The sequence below is a fragment of the Melozone crissalis genome, unplaced genomic scaffold (assembly GCF_028551555.1).
Source record: "Melozone crissalis strain CALT ecotype California unplaced genomic scaffold, PUWL_Pcris_2 ptg000016l_1, whole genome shotgun sequence".
Taxonomy (NCBI): domain Eukaryota; kingdom Metazoa; phylum Chordata; class Aves; order Passeriformes; family Passerellidae; genus Melozone; species Melozone crissalis.
In genome coordinates this window covers 9,302,289-9,316,228 of record NW_026535794.1, presented here as the reverse complement: position 1 = coordinate 9,316,228, position 13,940 = coordinate 9,302,289, and positions in this window count along the sequence as shown.

Below are 13,940 nucleotides of genomic sequence, written 5' to 3'. Positions count from 1 at the left end.
CCCTTCCAACACTGCCAAAAGCTCAGATGTCTCTTCCTGAGTGTGCCAGAGCCAATATCCACGTCCATGGTCTTCTGTAGAGGGGGTGCAGATGGATGAGAAGCTGTTCATGAGGCACCAGTGTTTCCTTGCGGCCAAGAAAGCCATGGGATCCTCAAGTGCATTTGGAAGGGCATTGTCAGCAGGTCAGGGAGGTGATGCTCCCTCTCTGCTCAGCTCTTGTGAGGCACATCTGGAATGCTGTGTGCAGTTCTGGGCTCCTCAGGACAAGACAGACATGGAGCTCTTGGAGCAAGTCCAGTGGAGGGTACAAAGAGGAAATAAAGGACTGGAGCATCTCTCTTATGAGAACAGGCTGAGGGAGCAGGGCCTGTTTGGTCTCTAAAAGAGATGAGTGAGAGGGGACCTCATTAATGTATATAAATGTCTATGGGAGGGTGTCGCAGACATCTTTTCATTGAAATCCTTTCTTAAGATTTTTCCTGCTGGAGCTGAGAAGTTTCAACAACAAATGTAAACAATTGTTATCTGCTGCTGTGGAATGCAACAGGTCTACCTGTGATTGGCCCATGTTAGATGTGTATAATTAAGGGGCAATCTAGGACCCAGCTGTCTCTGGGACAGAGTTGGAGAGAGGTCTTTTGTTATCATTCTTTTCTATTCTTAGCTTGCCTTCTGAGAACTTTTCCTTGTATTCCTTTTAGTATAGTTATAATGTAGTATATATATCATAAAATAATAAATCAAACCTTCTGATCATAGAGTCAACATTTTCGTCTCTCTCTCATCCTGCAAACCCTTGTGACCACGGTCACAGGAGGGTGCCAAAAGGATGGACCAGGCTCTTCTCAGTGGTACCAAGCAATAGCACAAGAGGCAATGGGCAGGAACTGATGCACAGAAGTTCCACCCTGTTTTGTGGGTGACCATGCTCTGGAACAGATTGCCCAGAGAGGATGTGGAGTCTCCCTTACTGCAGGAATTCCAGAAGCATCTGGATGCATTCCTGTGCTGTGTGCTCTGGGATGACCCTGCTTGAGCAGGGACATTGGCCCAGATGACCCACTGTGACCCATTCTGGCATTCTGTGACTGGTGCCAACTTCTCTTGGGGCATTTCCACTCTCACCAGAGCTCAGGACAAGGTGATGCCACTGCTGGGGCCTGTGCCTCTGCAACAGGCATGCATCCTCCTGGCTCTGCACAGCTGGTGACAGCTTGTCTGTCATCCATGTCATCAGAGGAAATTAAATGTCCCATGGCAGTTTACTGCTGTCAGCAGGACAACCAATTGGTCAAGCTTATTTTTAGTCTCTGCTGTGCTCCGGACTTACGGAACCTGCTGGGTGTGTGCCAGTCATGTCTGGCACATGATTGGAGTTCCCCAAAACACAGATTATTTTTCCCAAGTTTCATTGAAAACTGGGCAGAGGAAAGAATTTCTTGGCTGTACAAAGAGCCTCAAGATGAGCCTAGACATTAGCAGACATGAGAAAAACACAAATGAAAGCCAGCACACATGAGCCACTTTCAGAAAAGGAGTTGGTCTTGAACCTGCTGTGGGGGCCAAATCCAGAGGAAGCCAGGTTCCGTTTTGTTTGTTGTGGTACTCCTGGATCTCTTTTGGACAATGAACTACTGCACAGGACTTACATTTTGCCTGACAATTTATTATGGCTTTATTACTCAGAAGATTATTTTTGTCTTTCTATGCATGTTTCCATATTCTCTGATTACATCATATGTCCTAGGTGACCCATGCCTCAGAAATTCAGCTTTCTCAAGGCTGATGCATAATGAATCTTTCATCCTTACTGACAAAATATGTTGCATTGATTTGTCAAGGCATTCCTTTTGCTACATTTTAAACTATATATTATGTTGTAATTTATTGCCAGGCCACTCTTTATTCATGCACAGACAGCTCACATGCATTTTGCATCCAATTTTAGATTTATTGATAACAGTAATCCAGCAGCATGCCAGAATGCAAGATAAATACAGCTGAATATAATTTGAGAAAATATTAGGTGCTTTTAGAACCCTAAGATTTGCATCTTCCTTGTGTCTAATAATGTAATTTGTTAGTCAGGAAAAGAGAGCTTTCCAATAATGGGAAATTTCATGTATCTTCAAAGAGAGAAAATGCCATTATTTGCCTTCTTCAATAGTTCATGTCACAAAGCAAAATGTGAAGAGCATGTATTTTGCTAAACTGCATAATCCCAAATTTGGGCTAAAATAGGCATGTTACTTTTGCAAAATGTATGGATAGAATTATTATTACCTGTTTTTGAAGTAAAAATACTTTCAAAGAACTAAAACAATATTTTAGACAAAATATAAATATCATAGTGAAAAAAATGTAATATTTAAAGAAATACTAATCTGCTTAATAGACTAAGCCAGCATTCAAATCTAGTGATGCCTTATCAAAAGAAATACATTACAACAAATATTTCAGATCCTATCCCAGAATATTGTGGTTTATTATTTTACATTTACCAATTTGGCTTTGAGTAACTGGTAAATACAGTCTTCTTTAGGTCTAAAATGTGAATAAATTATAAACTCCTGCCAAGGACTCTTCCAACATTCCTGTGTTGTCTAAATACCAGAAAAGGGAGGAAATCCAGTTTCCATTTCACAAATTTCACTTTTAGATCTCTGCATCATGTGAGCATCACTTACCAAACAGGAATTTGGAGCTGAGGGAACATTTTGTAATTCTTCTTTGTTTTGACAGTGATCCCACACCAGAGAACAAGCCACGAGGGCAGGCTTCACATTTGCAATGAAATTGAGCATAATGGCATGATTCACTGGAAATGAAAGTTCATATAGAATTGTCGCTTCCTGCTGAGATAATCTTTGTTAGCAGGTTTCCTTTCCTATCACTTTATATTAATGGATTATTATTTCCCAGCCCTCAGCAGAATGAGCAGAATACAATTCCTTTAGCTGCCTGTCTGCTATTGTGTCCTGATCCCCTCCCACATGCCATGAAAATGTGCCTTAGTGACTACATAATGCACATAGGTGGGTTCTGGCTCTCTAGTAATTTGCAGCTATTGAGAATATTTATCACCACAGGAAATATCCAAGCAGCACCAGAAAGACTTTTAGACTGAGCTCATAAGGGTGGCTCTTTGTTCTCATCAATGGAGAAAACAACCTGACTAAGGTAAGAACATGGCTTTAAATGCAAAGCCTTTTTTGACTCTACAGAATAAAAACTTCTGGCCAGAATGAGTTTATTCTGAGGAGAAAGAGCCTCTGAAGAGTGCAAGTGACACTGCCATGAGTACCCAGCACAGCATCCATCTACTGCCCCTCCCCATGCCATACTGTCACCACTGGGATCAGCAGAACTGAAATTTGGTCCATGGAAGGGCACTTTTCTTCTGGAAAGCATTTTCCAGAGTCTCAAGGCAGTACAAAGTTGCTGGTTCTTCAGATGTGTTTCAGTCCCATCTATTGCAGAAGGTATTGGTAGGTGAAGAAAGTGGTTTCTGTAGTGTTTTAAAGATACATCCCTGTTGCTCAGAATCTTGGTGGGTTTTTTTTTTTTTTTGGTTGTTGGTTTGTTGGGGGTTTGTTTATTTGTTTGCTTCTGGGTTTTTTGTTGGTTTTTGGTTTGGTTTGTTTTTCATTTTTCCCCAGGGTGTATGTGCTAAGCAATTCCTGCAGTCTTGATCTGTAGACAGCTTAGCCAGGCATGCTGAAGATTGACTACACAAAGTCTAGAAAAATACCTGTTCTGGCACTTTCTCCCACATTTCCATCATCTTTGTACCCAACTTTGGGCTGGTCATTTATCTTCCTTCTGCTGCCTTTGAGTACAAAATGAGCTTCCTTCCATCATTCTGAGACTAAAGCCACACAAGTGGATCCTTGTGGATCTCCAGGTTTGTTGGCTGAGGAAGTTCCACCCACAGCACCTCTCCTTGAGGTGTAATTCCTGCCTCTTCTCTGAGGCTGCCCCAACAGATGTGCTGACTGAAAGATTTGCTGAGTTTTTAATGTAATTTCTTTCTTTTAGTCCCTGAAATCAATGGCATTTGAGTCGGTGCTCACTGGTGATACTCTTTAGAAGAGATCTGCCATTAGTTTGAGCTCATTTAGGCTGTTTAATTGAGACAAATTAGAAAGTAACCATGAGTATTTCACATGAGGATGTCTGGAGCTTTCCCTCTCCCCTCCAAAAAAGCAGAAGATGAAAGTGGAAACCTCAGCTGGCAAAACTCAAGTAGGGAGCAAATACATATTCACTGATTTAAATCATTCATATATTTTAGTTCATTGGAAGGAGGGAGTGGGTACTAAAGGTTATTATTTAGATAAATGATCCAAAAGACAAGCATAAAAAAGACAGATATGCTGAGTGAAAGCAGAAACCCATTTCCCCAATCCATTAGCATTTTTAGTTTTAAACTATAAGGAGATTATCTAATATGTTGCACAAGGATGACTGAAAAAATGCAATCAGATTACTTTCTTGCTATTGAAGGGAAGAGGTAAATTTCAACTAAAATGAGCTTATAAATTAGTGTTTTTGTGCCCATCACAGTTTAAAAATAAACAATTGTAAATCAGACTAGCACCATTGATCAAAGTCCCACATTATGGCACTTTGCATTTTTCACACAAAATTTATATAATCAAAGCTTCTGTGCCAAGAATTGTCTCTGTGGGAGACTTAGTGCTAAACACCAGCCTTATCTAATGAACACTTGTATTGTCATTTAGAAGGCAGCTTTCATCAAAAACCTGTACATACATACCAAGGGATCCTTTTCCCTCTGTTCTTTCTCCTTTGTTGTTAATTACTTAGCTTTAACATCCCAGCTGGAATTCTGTTCCCCGAAGATCAGTCTTTATTACCTATTTCTTTAATCCTGACAAGGCAACTTCAGAAAAAGAACACTTAGAGTGACACTCCAGAACAAATACCTGGGAAGGCTTGAATTCAACAGACAAATTCCCTAAACTTAACAGGTACTGTCACTTTGTTAAAGTCGCCTTTTACCTGTTTGTTTGTTTGTTTGTTTGTTTACTTATAAGAATGAAGACAGTGACAAGAGTAGGTGCTGTGCCACTGACACAGCAGCAGTGGCAGCAGTAGCAGTGTGCAGTGCTCCTGTTCATCCCCTGACGCTGGTCCATGGTGCAAGGTGATCATTTCCAGACAATGTGCAGCAGCTTTTCCAGCTCAGTGAGGTGCTCCTAGCTATTAACAAAACTCTTACTGCATTTTTCCTGAGGCTTTGCTAAACATGCAAAATATCATGTGTGTCTGAGTCAAATACAGTGAAGCATTTGGAGGTCTCTCCAGAGTGTACTGAGACAACGATATCAATTCATACATTTTGGCTGCCATTCTGTATTTTAATCCCAGTTGTTATAAAGCATGATGTTATTATGTATAATACAGTATTGATTTAAGGTACAGTTGATGACCAGGAGCTCTACTTACATGACCATAAGCAGAGTGCAGCAGTGGGCTGTGCCTGCCACATCTCTGGTTACAGACCCTTCTCTCAAAGTACTTTGAAACAGCCACACTGATCTAAACCTGACAGACAGCAGAGACCTTCTCCCTCAGTTTAGACAGACACCTGCAGCTGAGCCAGTCTCCTTGCTCTCTGTTTTTTAGAGAAATAATGACTTTTAGAGAAAAAAAAAACCTCATCTAATTCATCTTAGGCTTCTGCATCAGGACAAGAGGATCAGTGCCTTAGACTCCCTCAGCCCAGGGTGAAATTATACACAATATATTGTGCCTTCCCTGACTGGCTTAGCTGCAGGCAATGGCCCTGCAGATACCTCGTTAGGTGACTCATGCAAAGGTCAGGGCAGCAAAACAAAACCTCACATGACCTTAAACAACGTCGTGTTTACACAGTTTGTGTCTGGCAGTATGTAAAACTAGATACCACCCTGATCTACTCCTTCACTTGATGACTTCCCATCTTTCAAACCTGCAGTTTTGCAGCTACTTTAGGTCAACCTCAATCTGCCATGAATTTGCCCAGGTAATGCTTTTCCCCATGTTAACACCAGGAGTCACAGCATAATGCACCAAATTCAAGATTTGATCAGAATGAAGTGAAAAAGTTTTTAAATTGGACTGGCTTAATTTTGATATTCAGCTACACAGAGAAGTAGCTAGCTGTGAGAAAGGGAAGAGAACTTCTTCTGTAGCAGCACAGAGCAAGATCACTCATCATCAGTTAAGAAACAACACTATTAGCACATTACAGAAATTACTGTGTCAGAGTTACTTCCCATGCTGCTTTAAGGGAGAATTCATTATTCAACACCTACAGCTGGCCCTTCTGTTGGCCAGTCTGAAACAGGTTTTGAAAGAGAGGTGAAAACAGGAGCAATTACAAAAACCTTTTTTGTGTAATTACACTGTCATGAAAGAGTTTGTCTTCTTTGCTTTTCTTAATAATTTTCTAAAAAGCATAGCACACTAAAAGTAAGTTAATGTTAAGAATAAAGCCTACACAGCTGTGTGTGTATGCCTAGGGAGATGGCTGAGTCTGTACAGCTTGAATTTTTGTTTCCTCAGTGGAAATTTCCTCCTTGTTTACTGGTGGCAAAGGTAAGAAATCTATTTTTAGGACAACCCACATTTGTCTGGATGCACTTTCAGAATGGCAGTGTTAAACTTACTGCATCCTATTCCTCTAAGTAATCATGGGAAAACACACACTTAAAGTGAGGCACATGTTAGTATCATTTAGAATTTTATGATTACAGAAATCAGCTGAAGAGACAGTTTTATTCTTCATCTTATAATTGCAGTTGTAAATTCTTAACTGCAGGTGTGATATTTTCATTAAGTGTTTAAATAAATCCTCACAATGTGGGGCCCTCATCCCTGATGTGGGACTCCTGCAGCCCCATAATGAAGAAGAAACAACAAAACCAAGAATAAATAACTGTGCTTTTGCTTTTAAGGCACGTCAAGGTGTTGGTTTGAATTCTGAGCTCTCTAATTAGGCCTGAATCCTGCACTTGAGTGGTTCCACTTCTAAGATCTGTTACCTTTGAGGTGACACTTCTGGCTGGTTTTGAGCTCTGCAGATGAAAGAGGAAGCTTGAAAGGAAGAGAAGCATAGTAGCAATTTGGCCATATATAATTTTTTCTTTTCCTAGAAGAGGAGATAGTTAATGCATATTAATGCATGGCACTAGTAGTGATGATGATATCTGTCTATGGATGAGCTGCCCATATGCAGGACTTGTTTTCTCTTCTGGCATTCACAGAAGGAGACAGCACCAGCTATGTGATCCTAATGTTCCTTTTCTTGGTAAATTGATCATGGCTTCTTTCTGTTTCAATTTGGCTATTGAAAGAAACTTGATCTGCACAGGACCAAAGACCAGATGTAACTGAGTTTCAGTCCTGATGTAGTAACATCCTCTTTGTAACCTTGGGCAGGTCACTTGATCTTTGAATTTTACAGCTTCATATTTTGTTATGCAAATTAATGATAAAGATGTTGTGGTGTTAACTTGAGCTGCATTAGTGGTGGGAGAACTGTTCAGATGTTCTTCCTACAGAAAGGTGAAGAGGACGTTGTGCTACGCAAGAAGTGTTATGAGAGATACATCTGAGTAGCAAAATTCAGATACTGAACCTAAAGATGGGAAAGCACCGTGAGTTGGGGTTCAATATGACATTGACTATTTTTTAACTCACAGGATCAGGCAGTTGACCTGTTTTGTTAAAGATTGGAATTTTGTGTTTTCCATACCTTTCACATGCCTAATTTCAATTGCTTTCTTCCATCAGCAGGAAAGGTCATTGTCATTAGGAGACAAATAAGGCAAATTGGATGCATTCAATTTGCATGTTTGAATATGCGAATGAACACACTTCCCATTTTTCTTCCCAAGGACTGACCTCTCAGACAAACAGAATTTATTCTACTCTTAGCTGAAAGTGAACTTCCATACAATAAAGATGGCTGGGAGTCACAGGGCATCTGACATATTTTAGCTAATTATGATTCCAGATATTTGATGGCAGACAGAAAACCTGTGGCCGGATTTCACAAGAATGAAAAATTACAAGTCAGCCTAGATTCCAGTTTTTGTGTAGAAACAGAGGTGATTAAGTGAAATTATTAGACTTGTTCAAGGCCAACATCAAAAATAGTTTTAGAGACTCGTGTATAAGATTGATGTTATCAGCAGCCTCTTGATGCAGACTGGGAACACAGCCATGGAACAATCCCAACCTCCAGCAGTAAGGAAGCAGATTCAAGGTCACTTGCAAGCTGAGATGCTTTAAATAGCACATCTTAATGCTTGCTTACATTCTGCACTGACCAGGGGTTCTTGCAGTACCAAGGATTGTCCTTTTATTAGGTAATCACTATGAGTGATTATCAGATGAGAAAAACCTTGCCATCATTATCTGTGATGGACAATACACCATTATTCTGCAATAGAATTTCAAAGTATCACCACACTTTATTCTTTAGTAACTAGATTGAATAAGGGTGTGATCCAGGATTACTCTCCAGTTCCTTCAAAAATAATTACGCACTAAAAATTGTAATACATCAAAAATTTAATTACACTAAAAGTGCTTACTAATGTTTTGTTATTACTCTGTTTAATCTTGGCATCTGCATGCCATCCATTAATTTATTTCAGTAAAACTATAGGTCACATTGTGGAATTATTATTATATTTCTATATAGTCAAAACTCCCATTTTTTTCCAGAGCATAGTTTAAGTGAAGACATTGATTTGAGCTACATGACTTTGTGCATGCAGTGATGCATCTGACGGGGGAAGATAACAAAGACAATGCTTTAGTTTGTGTATATTTCAGATTTGTCTATAATAATTTATTTCAGTTTATAACACTTTAGCTTATTAGTTCTTGTTTTATATTAAGCAGCCATTTAAATATTTTGTCCATTTTAAAATAAAGAATTTATTTGGGGCACAAACTTCAATGCTTCTCTTAAGGAAATAAAATATAAACTGCAGAATAAAAGGAGAAGCTGAAGAGGGACTGCATAACAAAATGATAAGCTGAAGAGTCACTACATAACAAAATGATAAGCTAAAGAGGCCCTCCAACAGTAATTAACCTATATTTTTCTTTCATATAAATACTCATACAAACTCACATGAAAGAATAATATGAGCTGCTGCTTCATTTTAAAGGCAAAAATACCATTTTCAGAAAAGTCACTAGACCATGATTTTGTAAAGGCACCAAAAAGCTCATACCCATACCTTTCTTGATGTTAACTCAGCATACAAATTATGTAATTTGGCTCTTGTAAAGAAATTCTCTAGAGATCACTACCCAATGATCTCTTCTGTACAAACTTATTTTAGTACTATAGCAGAGTAACTATATTTTGGGGAATTTTAAATAAAAATAAGCACATACACCACATATAGAGACATAAATACACAGACTCACACTATGTGTGAGTATGCATACAATATATAAATTCATTCAATTATGTGAAAATGTACACTTTAAAATCCACTGCATGACTGAGTCTTTGAACAAACTCTTTAAAAATGCAATAAACTTGTCCTGCTGGCATTCTGCATATGTATTTCTTATTCCATAGCCCAGGACAGGAAGAACTGTGTGAAAATTATTGGTCTGTAGTTATATCTGGGCTCATAAATCCTTTATGAGGATTGTGATTACAGAGCAAAAGGACAATATAGTTTCTCATATTTTCTATTACTCTTAGTACTAGAAATGGCATTGGTCAAACAGAAAAACATATTTGTGGTTGTTTTACATGTACACTGAAGCTCCCAAGCATTTCTACAACAGTGATGGCTGGAGTAGCTCTCTGTGCTCAGTTTACATCACTCGTCCTGCTGTGTGAATGCAGAATGAACTGGCTCAGAGAATTCATTCTGATTAAATATTTTATTTTTGCTCAGTTATTTTCCCCAGGTCTGATCAGCCACATATGGCTGTGCCAGTGCTGCTGAGGGGTAGTGGGAATAAATTGAACAAGAACAGAGCTGGACAGGGTCAGCACTACAGCCCAAAAAGTACTTGTTTGAGTAGTTTTACAAAGTGCTCAAATGAAATCCTCACTTGGGTTTTTCAGAAGCTCTGTGGAGATTATTAGTCTGCAGTAATATAAAAGTCAATTAGATGTAGGGAACTTGGAGTTGTGCAGTGTCTGCTGCAGGATTCATTCCCAAGTGCTAAATTATGTGAAAATTTTAGAACTTGAATAGACAAAATAGTTTTTGATTCAGAATTTCTAGAAGGTGCTCTAGGGCACAGAGGATGAATCTGAGACTTCCTGCAAAGCTGTTGACAGGAAAGCTAATGTTCCCTCAAGCCTGGCATGACTCAAGGTCCATTGAGAAAATATGAAGGGATGCATCAGCAGATCCTGCTGGTGTTAAATATGGGAGTCATGTGGGGCTGCAAGACAGAGGAAGGCAAGGAGCAGGGCTGGAATTTCATCTCACCAGGGTGCTGCTGGTGATTTACTGTGGGCTGAGTAAACCTGGAAAGATAATGAGCTCACTGGGGTGGTATCTCTGTCACTACAACAAAAAATCCAAATGTATGTCATAGCCCATAGTGTTATTTAGGACAAGAGCAGTGTTCAATAATTAATTCCCTAACATTTGCTAGCAGCCTGAATGCATTCCAGACTAACTATCACATAGAGTTTAGTTGTTTTTTTACTTTGTTGATGTTTTCCAGGTGTTAATACACAATGAGACAGCAAATGGGTCTGAAAGTATATTCTAATTATGCCAATTTTGGGGCATGTGTATATAAATGCACCAAAGGATGCTGCAGGCTAGGATTTAAAGGTGGGGATGATGTCAGGCTGGCATATGCCCAGGGTGCTTGCACTTGGATACCCCCAGGGAAGGCAGGACAGAGTGTGGGGTAGGGAGATGGGATGTCAGGCTACAGAAACACACATGACTGCATAAACAGCAAAGCTGTCATGTGCTATGCAGCGTTAATGGTACTGCAATGAAAACTACTTCCTCTGCAATGCTTCACCAGTGACTACAAACTGCAGAGTTACTTCCCATGATTTGTTGCTTTTAATATTCAGGATGAAGTGACCCTTTTGTATTCAGGATTTTCCATGTGCCTTATAGTGACTTCTAATGTACTCTTTTAATTTATGTTTAGCTGTTGGCAAATTATAAACCATGCAAAAATATTGTGTAGAAGCAAGTAAGTTTTGAGGTATCAATACATATGATGTAAAACACTATGGATATATCCTATGAAACTTTGTTGACTTTGTACTACCTCTGCAATTTAAGTGACGTAATTACTCACTGTGTAAGATGAAGTATATGGACAATAGTCTTTAAACAAACCTTGGATTCAGAGATTTTGTAGGACAGCCAAATGCTTTTCTGTATGTTGTGTAGATTGACCTTTCCTCTTGCCCAGGCCAAGGGCTACAACTCAATGAAATGGGAAAATAATCAAGGGGCACAGTGTGGTAGTGATTTTCAAAGAAGTGCCTTATGGAATGGAATGAGGCTGTGTCAGGGGAAGTTCAGACTGGACTTCAGTTAGGAAAAGGTTCTCTACTGACAGGGTGGTTGGTCACTGGAACTGGCTTCCCAGAGAACTGATCATGGAAAAGCTTGTCAGAGTTCAGAGAATATCTGGACATTGCTCTTAGTCTCATGGTTTAGTTCCAGGTGGTCCTGCAAGGAGCAGGGAGTTGGGCTTGACAATCCTTATGGGTGCCTTTCAACTCAGAAGATTCTGGGATTCTGGGTGACACACCACATGTAAAATGTGGTCAAATATCACATAAGGGCCTTGTAGCACAGGCAGAGATGGAGGATCAGCATGCAGCATCTCTGCAGTTGCTATCACTGGCAGGGTGGGTATCATCTGAGTTCAATGTATGGTGTACAGGACCTAAAATTAGAAAGATGAAAATATTTCAAAGAGTTGGATGAATCACAACCTATTCCTTGTTCTGTCCTCCTACTGTCAAGTGGAATGAAATCTCTGGAGTCCTCCATTCAAATACTTAGATATACCCAAGTGACTAGAGATGGATTTTGCTTTTATATGAGGGCCAGAGGACTATCTATCATCCCAGGGACTGAGGAGCCTGCCATTTTTTTTTTCTTTCTTGCAGGTGTAATTACTGTAATGTAATATCTACTTGAGAAAGGAAATTAAACTCTCAAGAACAAATTAGCTAATTTCACATTAATGGCATGATTTTTGTTAAAAGGCCTGCTAGAGCTGAGTCCAGTTTCTGAAAATAAGTATTGTCTTATGTTATAAAATAACTTGCTCTCTTGATGTCAGCATTTTCTGATAGACCACTGGTGGAATGGATGGGTGCCATGTCTTCTGTGGATCAATTACTGGACACTGGAGCTCTATGAGGAGTGTAGCCTTTGATGGGATAACTGCATAAAATTCTCCTAGTTAGGAGATCACACCTGACAGATTTTTGGTTTTCCAGCCTCTGGTGGCTTTTACAATGGCAATAATCTTATACAGCAACTGGCAGATGCTGTAAAAGTGCATTTTATATGTGACTGTTGCAGGAAGGAATACCTGCTGAAATTTATTTGCTGTGTCCTTGAACAACATTGAATTCCCCAGATTAGGTGGTGCCTGTGGAGCAAACCTATTCATTTTGCTAATGAGACAGAGGAGGAAGATAAAGATTTAAAAAATGCCTGGCATCATATTTTATTAGTCACCCAATATAATTATTGACAGGGATCGAGGATGTTAAGTTCCAGAAAAGGACTACTTATTATCTTAACACTCCTGAGATGCATTAAACACATTTGAATTTAATTAGAAAGGAGTATCCATGATTTAAGAATAAATCTTGCACCTATTAATTTAAGAAATTAAGATGATTAATTTCCTTTAAAATTTCTAGCATTTTGGATAAAAGTCCTTCATAAAAGGTGCATGGCTTACTTTCAAAGACTAAATTTATACGATGCGATTTTTGTCACCCAGACTGAAAAACGGTTGTAGTTAATACTGGATAGATTTTTGAAATGCCTTCCATGTGGTATTTAACAGTGCAAGCATCTTAGTCATGATGAGTCAGATGCTGAATTTAGAGAAAAAAAATTAACTAATACCAAATGTTTTTTTTTTTTTTTTTATTATTATTGTTTAGGGACTTCACAGTGCAACCTCTCTTCTCCAAAAATGGCAAAATTCCATTTCTCAAAACTATGTAACTAACAAAAATATAGCTTGAGGATAGTTCAGAGTAAGCACAGATGGCCCAGCAGATTAATGATTTAATTTTTTTTAAAGGACGATGATTACAGCCGTGTTAAGTAGTCAGGAACTGATCATACGGGTGGATATTTGCAATTTCGTCATTTATAATACAGCTAATGCATGATCACATCTTTCAGAATCAATAGCAGATTGGCAGACTCAGATGTCTAATGCAAGCTGTTGACTGGCCCACAAATCAAAGGAGAATATTCTGAAAGGACAGAGAAAAGCTGTAAGTAACAAGGTGAGTGATCAGCAAAGCTGGTGCAGGAAGCCCAGGGGCAGAGTCTGCAGCTCTGTGTCATGGTGCCATGTACACAACAAACCAAAGGGCAGCAGGGCCTGGGGTCATCTGAAATGGGACCACGTGGGCTCTTCAAAAGTGGGCATTAAATTGAAAAGAAAGCAGAGTGAAGAGAGCATCTCTCCTGGAAGAACAGAAGAACCGTTTGTGACACTTGGGTTTCAGAGCCACATTGCTCTGAAAATTGCTCTGGTGCTGCAATTCAGCCAGTGGTAAAACCGCATTAAAGCTTCTAACAATTATTTGCTAACACAAATCATATTGACTTCACTCTCGGATAATTCTTTTAATCCCCTTATGGTGTTGCTATGGAACCAATCCATGATCTTGGCAAAGTCCTGTTACATAT